The sequence below is a fragment of the Coptis chinensis genome, chromosome 6, assembly GCF_015680905.1.
Source record: "Coptis chinensis isolate HL-2020 chromosome 6, ASM1568090v1, whole genome shotgun sequence".
Taxonomy (NCBI): domain Eukaryota; kingdom Viridiplantae; phylum Streptophyta; class Magnoliopsida; order Ranunculales; family Ranunculaceae; genus Coptis; species Coptis chinensis.
In genome coordinates, this window is record NC_141461.1 from 32,623,030 (window position 1) to 32,635,626 (window position 12,597).

Sequence of the window (12,597 nt, forward strand, 5' to 3'; positions counted from 1 at the left end):
ATCTCACCTTTTAGCTGAGCTTATAAGCCCTTTTTTTAGTAGTGATATCTGCAGGTATTTGTTCTTCTTGCAAGTCTATGGTTAAGTTGTCTAGAATGCCAAAGAAGATTCCCTTATTTGAATTTTTCTGCAGGTATGTGTTCTTCTTGCAAGTCAGATAAGCGAGGGAACCACCAAGCAAGCATGTTCAGTGTGGATAACTCAATGCATCCTGGTATTGTGCCTCTAGTATTGGCTCGTTTGACAGATTTAGAAAGAATTCTTATTGCTAGGGTGCATCTAATGATGTACGTATATCGTGTGAAAGGTCAACAATACAAATATGGTGGTAATGTGATAAACTTTGCACAAGATGTCAATGCAATTACAACCGTTTTGCCATACAAGCCTGCCTGATTTATCTGCAATACTAGTTGTTAATAGGGGCGGGACACATACAAACAAGGAGTTTCGTGTTCGTCGTGAGTTTGTACGTGAAGCATTAGTTTGGTTGAAAAAATATCATCGGCACTATGGTGATATAATTATTGATGACGGAACTCTAGAAAGACTTCCAGTAGATGGGATACCGGAAGACATCCCAAGTGCGGGAGAAAGTTTGGGAGATCTTAACAATGGAGACAAAGCAATGCAAATGCAGACAGATGAGTATGAAGGACCACCCGAGCTACATAACCAAGATTTCCACATTGATGATTTTCATGTTGCTGGTACTATTGCTATTTTTCGCCAACCTAATCAACAAGCATGTCTCTTAAGGGCATTGCAAGTTACAAATGCAGATCAGACACATGTGCATATGCCTTTCACTACAGAGATCATTAATGAGTTTTCAACTCCCGGATACATTGCTATGGCTTTTCCAACCTTGTTTCCTTGCGGCAATGCTGATTTGAGGCAAACTCGTCAAAGGAAAGTAAACCCGTTGCAATACTTTCAATATTTGATGGTCGTTTTGCCAAAGATTCAAGATTTAGATATTTTGAATGGAACTCTTTATCCAGGTGGGCTGCGACTTGCATTAGGTGATGTTTTCGCGGAGAAAGAATCCGGGGAGATGCAGAGTTGTCAATACAAGATATTCGGAGATATGATTTCATCCGGTGAAAAACAACTAGTTAATCGCATTTCTTACTTTGCAAAGGAATATATGTGGTATTTTCGTGCTTTTGGTTTACAAGGTTGAAAGAGTTAACAGCCATGGTGAAACAGTTAGGTCCGCCAACGATATTCTTCACACTTAGTGCTGCTGACATGCAATGGCCAGAACTCTTTCACATTTTGGATCCATCTAATGCACTTGAAAGGTTGTCTCATTTTAATGTTGAATGATGGTGTTGTACATCATTTTAATATATCTTGGCTACGAGTTAGGAATTATTTGAGGATCTTTATAGGTATGACATGTTGAATTATCTGACTTACAAGTTGTCTCCTTTAGAAAAAAGGAAGGGACGTGCAAGGTTGGTTAATGAAAATCCAAGTGTCGTCGCATGGTTCTTTCAGGCCAGGGTATCCAATTTCTTTCGAGAATATTTAAGCAATGAGTTTTCTGTGGTTGATCATTGGTACCGGTTTGAGTGGCAGAATCGTGGCAGTGGTCATATTCATGGATTTCTTTGGCTAAGAGGTGCTCCAGATGTTAGTGGGATAGGTACAAGTGCAGAGGTTAGATCAAATGTCATTGAATATTTTGATAGGCTTGTTTCCACTGTAAATCCAGATCCTAGCATGGATAAAAATATACAAGAGCATCCTTGCGCTGCGCTTTTGCCACTTGAGTTGAATCTTGATACAGACGAAAATGACTATGCTTTATTGGTTAATTGGGTCATGCGACATAGCATATGTGGAAGTCATTGCTTATGTTTACATAAAACAACGAAACAGATGGGATGCCGCTTTAGATATCCATTTGATGTACTTTATAAGTCGAAGATTGTTGAAGAACCGCCTAACAGTAATATGTTCCGGTTTATAGGGCGTCGGAATGATGAGTTAGTCTGCTCCCATAATAGAAAAATTCTACAGACATGGCATGCAAACATTGATTGGTCGCCCGTCCTTTCGATGCGAGTCGTAGTAAATTACATTGCTAAGTATGCTTCAAAATCTGAGCTCTCAGATCAAAGAGTTTCACGTAAACTTTGAGAAATTGTTGAAGATCTTCGTCGTCCATGTCAGAATGCAAAATCTGCTTTCAAGCGATTGCTTATGAAAAGTGTATCTGAAAGAGATATTTCTGCCCAAGAAGTATGTCATTTGTTAATGGGGTACCCATTGGTACGATCATCAAGGAAGTTTGTCCTTTTAAATGTAAGTGAAAAGAGCATGTTAACATCAACTTTATGTCGTAGAAGAGGGGACGAAGATGAAGAGATTGTTGGAACAGACCCAAGCTTTGTAGGAAAATATATGCAGCGACCTCCTTGCTATGAAAATACATCCCTCCTCGATATGGCGAAAATACACTACTTTAATCGGAAGGGTTAGCACACTTCTCGAGTTAGTGCAATTGTGCGTTTGGTTCCACAACTGGATGGTGACATCCTACCAAACACTGAAAAATGGGAATCATTTTGTCGTCAACAAGTCTTGATTCATCACCATTTTCGGAGTCTGGAAGAAGTAAAAGGGGATTTCATACTATGGTTAGAAAGGTACATTGACTTGGGCTTCGGAGAACACCAATCAGTAATTCTTCCTGAAACTATTGATGAAGAATTCGAAGATGATATTGAGATAGAGAATGATATGGAAGACCTATTTCGAGATGAATGGATGATGGCAGCAAAAGCAATGGGGCCCTTTGTTTGTCCCCTGGGGAGAATGTCCAATTAGGAAGGCGAAACTTTGATACTTCATACAATTGGGCTGAAGGTTTATATCGATATCCAAACATGGAGAGTGAAAGAAAATTTGTGCATACTTTGCGCAGTGGAGAAGAAGTTAACGTTGAACCTCTTATTGTAACCCTTGATGAACTGTCTCATGAACAAAGAGTGGCACATGATATGGTTATTCGAGCACTAGAATGTCGAAGCGCATATTCGTATGATAGTTTGTGGTGGTGCAGGCACAGGGAAATCCACTCTCATAAATGCAATTGTGCATTTAATTAATGGATTTTTTAGATCAGCCAAAGCAGTACGTGTCATGGCTCCAACTGGAGTCACTGCTTTTAATGTTGGAGGTGCAACCATACACCATGAACTTCGCCATTAGAGCTGAACAAAGAACTGAATCGAAATGTTTCAAAAATTTAAATCTTTTTGAAGGTGATCAATGTCACAGATGCAAGAGGACTTTAAAGACACCAAACTTATCATTATTGATGAATATAGTATGGTCGGAACATCTATGCTTGCTAATATTGACCGTCGTTGTTGAGATATTTTTGGGCCCTAACGAGCCATTTGGTAATGTCTCCATTCTCCTTGTTGGTGATATCGCGCCGGTTACCTCGATGCGATAGAGCATTGTATAAAGGAGGAGGGGAGTCCTCAAAGAACTATACGGGTGGACTTATGTACTCTTTTTTGATAAATGTGTTCGGTTATCTCATATATTTTCGACAAGCATGGGATAGGCAAGCATTGTTCGGGAAGCATTAATGAGACTTAGTGATGGAACATCCACGATCGATGATTGGAAATTATTTTCGACTAGAGACTTTTCCTTGCTTTCGGTCGCGAAAAGAAATTAACACCTTCAAATATGCTTTTGCCTATTTCCGACCAAACAAGCTGCCAGACATGATTACAATCTCAATCGACTAATTGAGCTTGGAAAACGTTGCTTTCGAATTTTATCAAAAATAATTGTGATACCGCCTGGGGCTTTGTCCGATGACGCGAAAAGGCTTGAAAAAGTTTTGTGTTTATCGGTTGGTGCACGTGTTATGCTTCGATCAAACCTTGCCACACACAATGGTCCGTTAATGATGCAATGGGCATTATTGTGGACATTGTCTATGCAAATGGTTGCAAATCACCGTAAGATATTCCTCTTGCGGTCATGGTTGACTTTGATAACTACCGTGGTCCTAAGTTCCCATCAGATTCCAATATAATACCAATTGCTCCACAAACAACTCATTGGAAGACAAATGATACTTCATGCCAAAGAACTCAGATTCCTCTAGTTTTGTGTTGGGCTATAACAATTCATAAAAGTCAAGGGCTCACTCTTAATCAGGCTGTGGTAGATATTGGTGAAAGAGAAAACCTCGGTTTGACATTTGTTGCTTTGTCAATGCCCGCAGAAAGTTGTGTAATCCTGGCATTTAGCCCTATGTTCAATTTAGATAGATTGCAAAGAATTGGAAGATGTGCTGGTCTTAAAGGCCGATTGCAAGAGGAAAGCCGTTTGCTTCACATGTCCACTACAAACATTAGTTGAAACTACACTTATCTTGAGATTTTGTTTTTATATTCTCGGTATGTTAATTGTGATTACATCTTATAGTTGATTCATTTATATATACCTTTAAACATCTATAAAGTTAGACAAAATATGTTTCTTATAATATCATAATTGAATCTTAAGTGGGAGGTCGCGCACATATTGGTTTTCCATAGTTTGACACTTACTAATGTGTTTCATAATGATTCTTATTATCTTTTTTTTTTATTTCCTAATGTAGGGACTCGGCAAATACCAACCATGAAGAACATTTTTTAACACTTGCTAGTGTATCTCGTCTGTTCCTACTGGACTTTGATTCACCTCCACCGTGATCTTCTTTTAAGCTTGGTTACTAGTGTAAATATGCACCATATATGTTTAGGTGCAACTGTATAGTGAAAGCTATGTAATGAAACAATCTGTAAAGTCTTATGCGTATTTTGTTGTATGTATTATGTTTTTGAACTTAAAGGATGTAATTTGTTATGTATTTTTGTTTTGGGATGATGTTTTGTAAAAGTTGAAAGCAGGTTTGACGTGGAGATATGATTTAATGTTGAAATTACAAAGGGGGTTCCGTCAAAATTTTGGATGATGTTGTACATTTTAGTTTGTTGTATGTATTATGTTTTTGGATGGTGTTTTACAGGTATAACGTGGAGATATGATTTAATGTTTAAATTACAAAGGAGGTTATGTCAAAATTTTGGATATTTTGAAAAGAATCGGGTATTATAGATTATTCATAACATAGTCCAGAAAAAAAAAAAAAAAAAAAAAAAAAAAAAAAAAAAAAAAAAATTGAGAAGTAATGATGTGAAATCCAATTGAATTTTTTCATTTGGCGAAGACAAACTATTAAATTTATAGCCACAAAATTGCATACTACACTACCAATACAATGACCACATTAATAATTCTTTGAGGACATTAAAAGGGATTTTGGGACATGATAAAATAAAATTTTCTCATTATGTAGAGCTGGGTTTAATTATGCCAAAGTGGCACTCTGGACTTATGATTGTTTTTCTAATTTCAAAGCGTTTGAGTAATAGGATTACATGGTTAGACTAATTTTAATAGAACATAGTATTTCAATATTTTAACTGAACATGGGAACTTTGCCTAATCTTTAATCTGAAAATTTTTAAATTTTTTCAAAGTCTTTATAAAAACAATTTATAATTAATCTAAATGATATGCTCACACGCCCTCACCGCATAGCAAGATACTAGTATAAGAGCTGGTTTTCGATTTTGGGACCCCTAAAAGTTTTGTTTAGAGTCAAGCGTCATACTGAGAGTCTCGTTGGCATATGAAAAACCAAACCAGCTAAGAATGTGTTAGGTCATGCAACTTTGGGGGCAGCTCTTGTAAATGTATTCCTCGTTTTATTGATGCTTGTCTCTTCCATCAACACCAAATTGAAGAAGAACAAGCAATAACCCAAACCGCACCCCTCCACAAAACTTCTTCTTCATCTTCTTCTATAATCAGTAATCTTTGCCGCTTCCATTCTCATCCACAAATATTGATTCGATTCTCTCTCTCTCTCTCTCTCTCTCTTGTTCATTTATCCTTGAATAATTTTCAGGTTGATTGGATTTTAGGTTACAACCCTAATTAAAACCCCCAATTTCAAAACCTTAATTTCTTTGGATTAATGGTTCTCATAAATTGATTTTGGATTTTGCAATTTACTAATTTGGGGTCTTATGTAAGGTTCGGGCATCACCCAATGTGGAGGCTTCATGACAAATGCAAGGTTTAATCATATTGATTACAAGTTCTTCCATATGAAATCATTTGCACTGTCTTCGAAGTCTTGTCTGCTCATGATGTTGCTCGTCTTTCTCGCGTTCTTGCGTTAGCAGGTTTTGATGTTGTTTCCTTTTTCATTCTTATATTTGATAAATCTAGTGGGCCAATTTTGGTTATAGTTTCAAATTCTATTATAATAGTCGCAAACATATAATGAATTTATGTCTTGAATCTGTAATGTGATGTACATACTGTGCAATGAAGCTAGAACCATTATGGATTATATTATGGTTAATTGCATGTTCTAGATGTGTGGGGTTACTAATTGGGTTTGTACTTGGAAAATGGTTGGATGCTCGATTCGTCGAAGGTGATGTTATCTCCGTAAGTGGTCTTGTTGTGTATTTATTGTTTCTTGGAATGAATATATATTGATTGTCTTGTCATGAATGTTCTTGTGGTTTTTTTATAAAGATATGTCAATATTTTTCCTTTGATTTTTAGTGAACCTGTATGAACTTTGTCTTGCTTTGGTTCAGTTAATTAATTTAAGAAGGCATATGTTGATATAGGTTGGCGATAACAAGTACTCGGATTTTAGTCCTGTTTTTTGAATTTGATGTTGAATCATGAAGGTTGCTTGTCAAATGACAATAGGTTGGCTCTGATTGGATATTTGAAGGCTGATCAATTTCATGCCTATTGACAAATTATTGTGGGATCCAGTTATGTAAAACAAGATCGTGTCTTAACAATCGTGAGACTTTTGTTTTAAAATTTTAGTGTTACATTAAGAAGGCACGTGTTAATGTAGGTCAATAGCGTAATAGGTTCTTTTGAAAAAGATAACTGCTCAACCTCTAGTTGCATAATATATAGTTTTAAAGTAGACTCCTAAAAGCCTAGAACTACTATTGCTCAATTCTTCGATCGAAAATTGTTAGGGTGACCTTTAAGAATGTTAGTAGTTGTAAGTGGATTTTTCTAGCCTGAAGGAATTGTTGAATTTGTTGACCTTGTATCCGCTTTATTTGTTGATCGTTTAGATTACTTTTTTTCTGGCCTAATTTCAGCTAGAAGAAAATGCGACAGTTTGTTGTAACGGTGATATTGCTTGATGGCATATTCAATTTGTTGGTGCCCATGTATTTGAAGGGATTGATAAGTGTTTTTTCTGGATAGTTTCACATTGTTCTTATGGTGAGTTCATTGTGTATGCCTACTTATTCCTTGTGAGAGTGTTTATCAGATGTAAAAAAGATATTTATACGCTTTCAAATAAAGATCCATTATGGATGATATTATGCCATAGGAGTGTTACTAGTCAATTGCCACTACTAAAAAATGGACATATTATGACAGTTTTTTTTTTCTATCTTGTCGGCTTTGTTGAAAAATGTCAATATAAGTTTCTTGTGATATTATGTCGTAGGAGTGTTACTAGTCAATATAAGTTTTCTAGGAATGGCAGGTCTGCTATTGTTTTCTTGTTGGCAGTCTAGAGTGGAGGTTGTTTGAGTTGCTAATGAGAGTCCTTTTGTAATGTGGGGCTCCAGGTTAAAGGGACATGGTGTTTCCTTTAGTAGATGGCCTGCTGATCTCAACTAAAGCTGCTGCAAAGTTAGTTCTATGCTTGCTTCCTTCTACAAATTTTTTTTTTTTTTTACAAATACATGCTTGCACAAAAGTTATGTAGTTGCAACTAGGGTGGTCCAATTTGGTTTTTGATTTAGTTCATTGGATTTTAATGATTGTTACTTATTTACCTTATAGCTTACATCTCAATCGGGTAATCTTTTTCTCCTCTTAAATTGCATATTGACAAACTCTTTATCTCTTAGTTTATACAAATTGAAAGATTGAATACATGAAATTTTAATATGAAGGTGATGATATCAATCTTGTTGAAAGTGTTGATTGGGCAGAAATTTCCAGACACAATTGGAGGATTTTCCACTAAATTAATTACTTGGTAAGAGTTGTCTTCACCTAGTTTTTCCTTATTAATGTAGAGAAGTACCCAAAATACACTTGATTAGATACATTGTTTTCACCCAATTTTGATTATCGGTTGAACATTTGAAGTTTCTTTTGGAATTTTTTTCGATTATTGATAAGGTTAAGGAATTAAACCCAATCTCGACTCAATTTTTGCCCAAATTATTAAGGGAATGTTATACCGCTTGGATTTTCTGGATGAGTATTTCCTACATTATATAAGACTATAGGCCAAGATTTTGGTTGTCCAAATACTCTCCCCACGGCCTAACTAATTTGAATATCATTTGTATTGCTTAATGAATCGATGTGAGTACGGTTCTTTTTCTCGATTAATGTAGATTGAATTAAACTTGGCGTTTGATTTCATTTGATTAGGGCATATTCCCATGAACTGAATTTAGGGTGTTATGATGTTCCAATAAGTTTAGAGAGGGACAATATTTATGGACCAAGAGAATATATAAGGAGGAGATACTTGATGATCATTTGGTAAGCTCATAAATCCTCCTTTGGTCTTGAAAAAAACTTGTACTAATTTTTAGTGCTCTAATTCACTTTGGGGAGTCTGACATAGATGTTTTACTACTTAGAAATAAATATTCTATAGTGGAATGAAACAAGCATTTGATCCTTTGATAGATGTTATAATAAGCTATATGGTGATTATATATTCACGCTTTGGGAACAAGTTATCCTTTGTACTCCATCTGACATTTCTTAGAGATAATATGTAAATAGAACATGGTGCATTATGTTGAATTGAAGTGTGTTCCATGATTTGGGCAGTTGTGGCCTATGGCACCAAGAACGGCCCGATAATGGCCCCATCACTTAGAAGTGGCATGTAGTGTGTAACCTTTAGAAAAATACACCCAAAGCCATACCTTGTAAGCTAGTTACATGTGTCTTAGTGATCAAAACACAAATTTACAAGGAGAAGCCCATTCTATTATGTTGCCTTAGTTCTTGTTTTGTTCCTTGTTCGTAATGCACAATGGTATGGTTGGTAAGAAATGGTCATCGAGTTGGTAAGAATTTGATGATTGAAAACTTTTAGCTCTTTTTCAATGGTGGGCTAATCAATAAATCTTTAATGGTCGAGCTGGTAAGAAATTGATGATTGAAAACTCCTTGATATTCAATTTTGTAAAATGCATTGCTTGAAGCTTGGAATTCTTCCACTGCAAAATGCGACTCAAATAATATGTTTGCAAATTGATATGTTTTGATTTGGAAGTCATTAGATTGAATGTTGGTAGTATTAGATGCATGCTTGCTAAGTTTAGTTAGTCTATTGGGCTAATAAATTAGACCTTTTCTTTTAGTACCATGCTTTATAATTGAAGATGATGTACGTGTAGAACTTATTTTTAAGTTTAAAAGGATTATTAGTTGTATGCCTCTTTCTTCTTGTTATTCAAATAGTTGCAAGCTTATACTCAATTTTGGGTTGTTGAAATTGGAAGTGGTAATGCGTGAATCGGGTTGTAGGAGTTCTTGTCGAGGTTGATTCGACATTTCTATTAATGATTTGGTCCTTGGTTTGAATTATGATAGTACTAGTGTAACTAAGATTTTCGTTAAATTCCTTTTGAGCCCCCTTTTTTTTTGCTAATACATGTGTGGTGTTAAACCATTAGTTCTTTTTCAATTTCCAATCCATCGATCTAGACGTTTTTTCTGTTCATAAGCCCGCTTTATATAGATTTTGAAGATACGAACCCTTTTTTATGAAATATATATAGAATTTTGTTCATGAACAAGTATATATAGAATTTTGTTCATGAACAAGGAGAAGTTTTTGAATAACAAATCGCCCACTCAAGTATTCATCATGAATGGACTCCCTCGTGGGTATTCATAAGTCGTAACACTTCCATTTGACCACCTTGGCGAGGGTATTTATTTTTAGCATGGGCATGTTGCCTAGTCATAGGTCAGGTCATGGCTTTGCTTGTTACCTATGTCTTGGTGAACTTTGTTTCCAAAATCAGGTCCGACTTATAGCCATAAGATGAACTTGATACTTTTTAGTTTACTTTTTTGGGAGTATAGAATGTCTTGTCTCATGACGGTGGAGGTTTTGTACCCTTGTTTGGAATGATTTTTTTTTTCTAGCTTTCCACTTGACATTAAAGTATTTCATTTGGATTTGATTTGCTTTGTTATAGTTGAAAATTTTGATAATTGTATGCACTTATGCGAGGGAGCTTGGATGATCACGGCATTAGTCGAGACATTCAATTACTTTGGCATACTAAGTCCGAAATGTTGAAGTGATCTCATTTTTAGCCCGATTACTTTAACTGCTCCGCATTGGCGAGCGGTTAAGTAGTTAGTTAAACCAATATGAATTATGTTATTGTAGTTTTTCGTGTTATGACAAGTTATTATATTTATGAAATGGTGAAAATATAGTGAGACTACCAAATTTTTACCATAAAAAAGTCAAGTGTATCTTAGTTATGAAATTGTTTGAGATTTGGAGCGTCACATATATGAAATTGTCTATGCAGAAAATAATGGGTAGTAGACGAAAAATATATGTAATTCTTTTCTTGTAAACTTAGATCATACTAAATTTTTGTTGACTTGACCCTTTCATGTAGCTATTTGGTAGTAACATACACTATCACATATTGGATAGGATCCCTATCTATTCCTCGATTCCCGCTACTGATTGATCGCCTACCAACTACTAAGCACGGGTAGTGGTCTAGGAGCGCAATTGCTAGAGCACGGGAGAATTAAGAGTAATGGATTTCAAACAAAGAGCTGACGGGACTACTCTAGTGAGTCTAGTGACTAATGCAGGTAGTAAAAAGGTATGGCATAGCCTCTTCCAACAAGCCTCCTCGATCTCCAAAACCCCTCATGATGTGGTAAAGGGAGGATATTAGGGAAGCAAGTGAGTGGAGATTCCTTCCAGCGGAGAATGGATGAGGGAGACCTTCACGCCCGTTCGGAGGGCGGGATATCCCACCCTACTATCATTATGCCTTTGCAATGTTACTTGGTTCAACTCCATTTGTGACCTTTTTTGATGTGTGGGACTCTCTATCTTCTTGGGTAGATAATCGATCGCCTTTCATTTTTATAGTGAGTCGCTTTTTATAATAATAAGTCAAGTCAAGAATAATAATCGAATCGGAGGAGCTTTGCCAGATGGCTTGGTAAGCAAGCAACTATGTAGGCTTCAACTCCCCCTCTTCTTTCTTTTTATATAACTTTGGAGCCACATCTTGCAAAAGAATCCTATTTGACAATTCCAATTTTATTCATCGAAGTTTCTCCTAAATCACTTTCCAACCTTCCAAAATTCTCGTGGGAAGTGCCTACCGGAATGAGTTAAAAAAGAAGAAAAATATCTTAGACATCTTTGTACATACACTTACAATTGACCCTTCTATAGCTATCGACGATTTTTTTAAGAATTGGTGTTCACATTGCTGATGTGTCATATTTTGTTTTACCGGATACCCATTCATCAAAACTTATCGTTATTTTGTTATTGTCGTTTTTTTGTTTTGCACAGGAATAGGTATAAATGAAATCCTAGATGCCATTGTTAAAAGGTTCCACCACCCCCCTAATACTGGTGATAATCCTCCTCGAGGGGTCTAATATTCGATAGGTAATGTCAATATATTAACTTTAGTTATTTGACGTTAGCGAGTATCTTTTCTTTTCTCGCCGATTCTTTGATATTTTGTTCCATAATTATTTCTGTTTTGGTTCCTTGTAGTGCTATCTATCGTGAACCAAGCACTAATATTATAAGATAGCACTTGTTATTAATGAAAAAGTAGAAAAAGTAGTTGTAAATTCAGAAGAATGAAAAACAATATGCCATATTAATGAATTTGCTAAAAGCATAAATAAATTAAGTTACCTTCTCCTCCTCCTCCCCCCAAGCTTATATACTTGATGGATACTCAATTTCTCATTGAGTGACTCAGAGCACCATAATGTCTTAAGTTACATTTGGTATAGAAATCGGGTTTTAAATGATGTTAAGATTTTTGAAGCTAGAGTTTTTCAGACGATATAAGTCGCTTGTAGCTGGTTGAAAGACTTGCGGAAAAACTGGTTGGGTTTGTCCCACCAAGGAAGCCCTACCCCCGCTTATTTCTTGATTTGTTACCGGCAAATGGCGTAGGGGGAGTCCCCCCCTCCCCCACCCTCGATTATTTCTTGATTTGTTATCGGAGTGGGGAGTGCCCCACTCCCCACCCCACCCATGCAACAATGTCGGGACTTTATCTTAATCGCCGCTATCGGGGCTATCGGGTTCAACATTTATACCATACTCAACCCGTAAATTTACCCATGTCATGTCCCAATAATTGTTCTTTAATTTCTTTTTATATATCATTAAATCCATGTTCTTTAATTGTTAACTTTTTTATATATCATTTGTCCATGTTC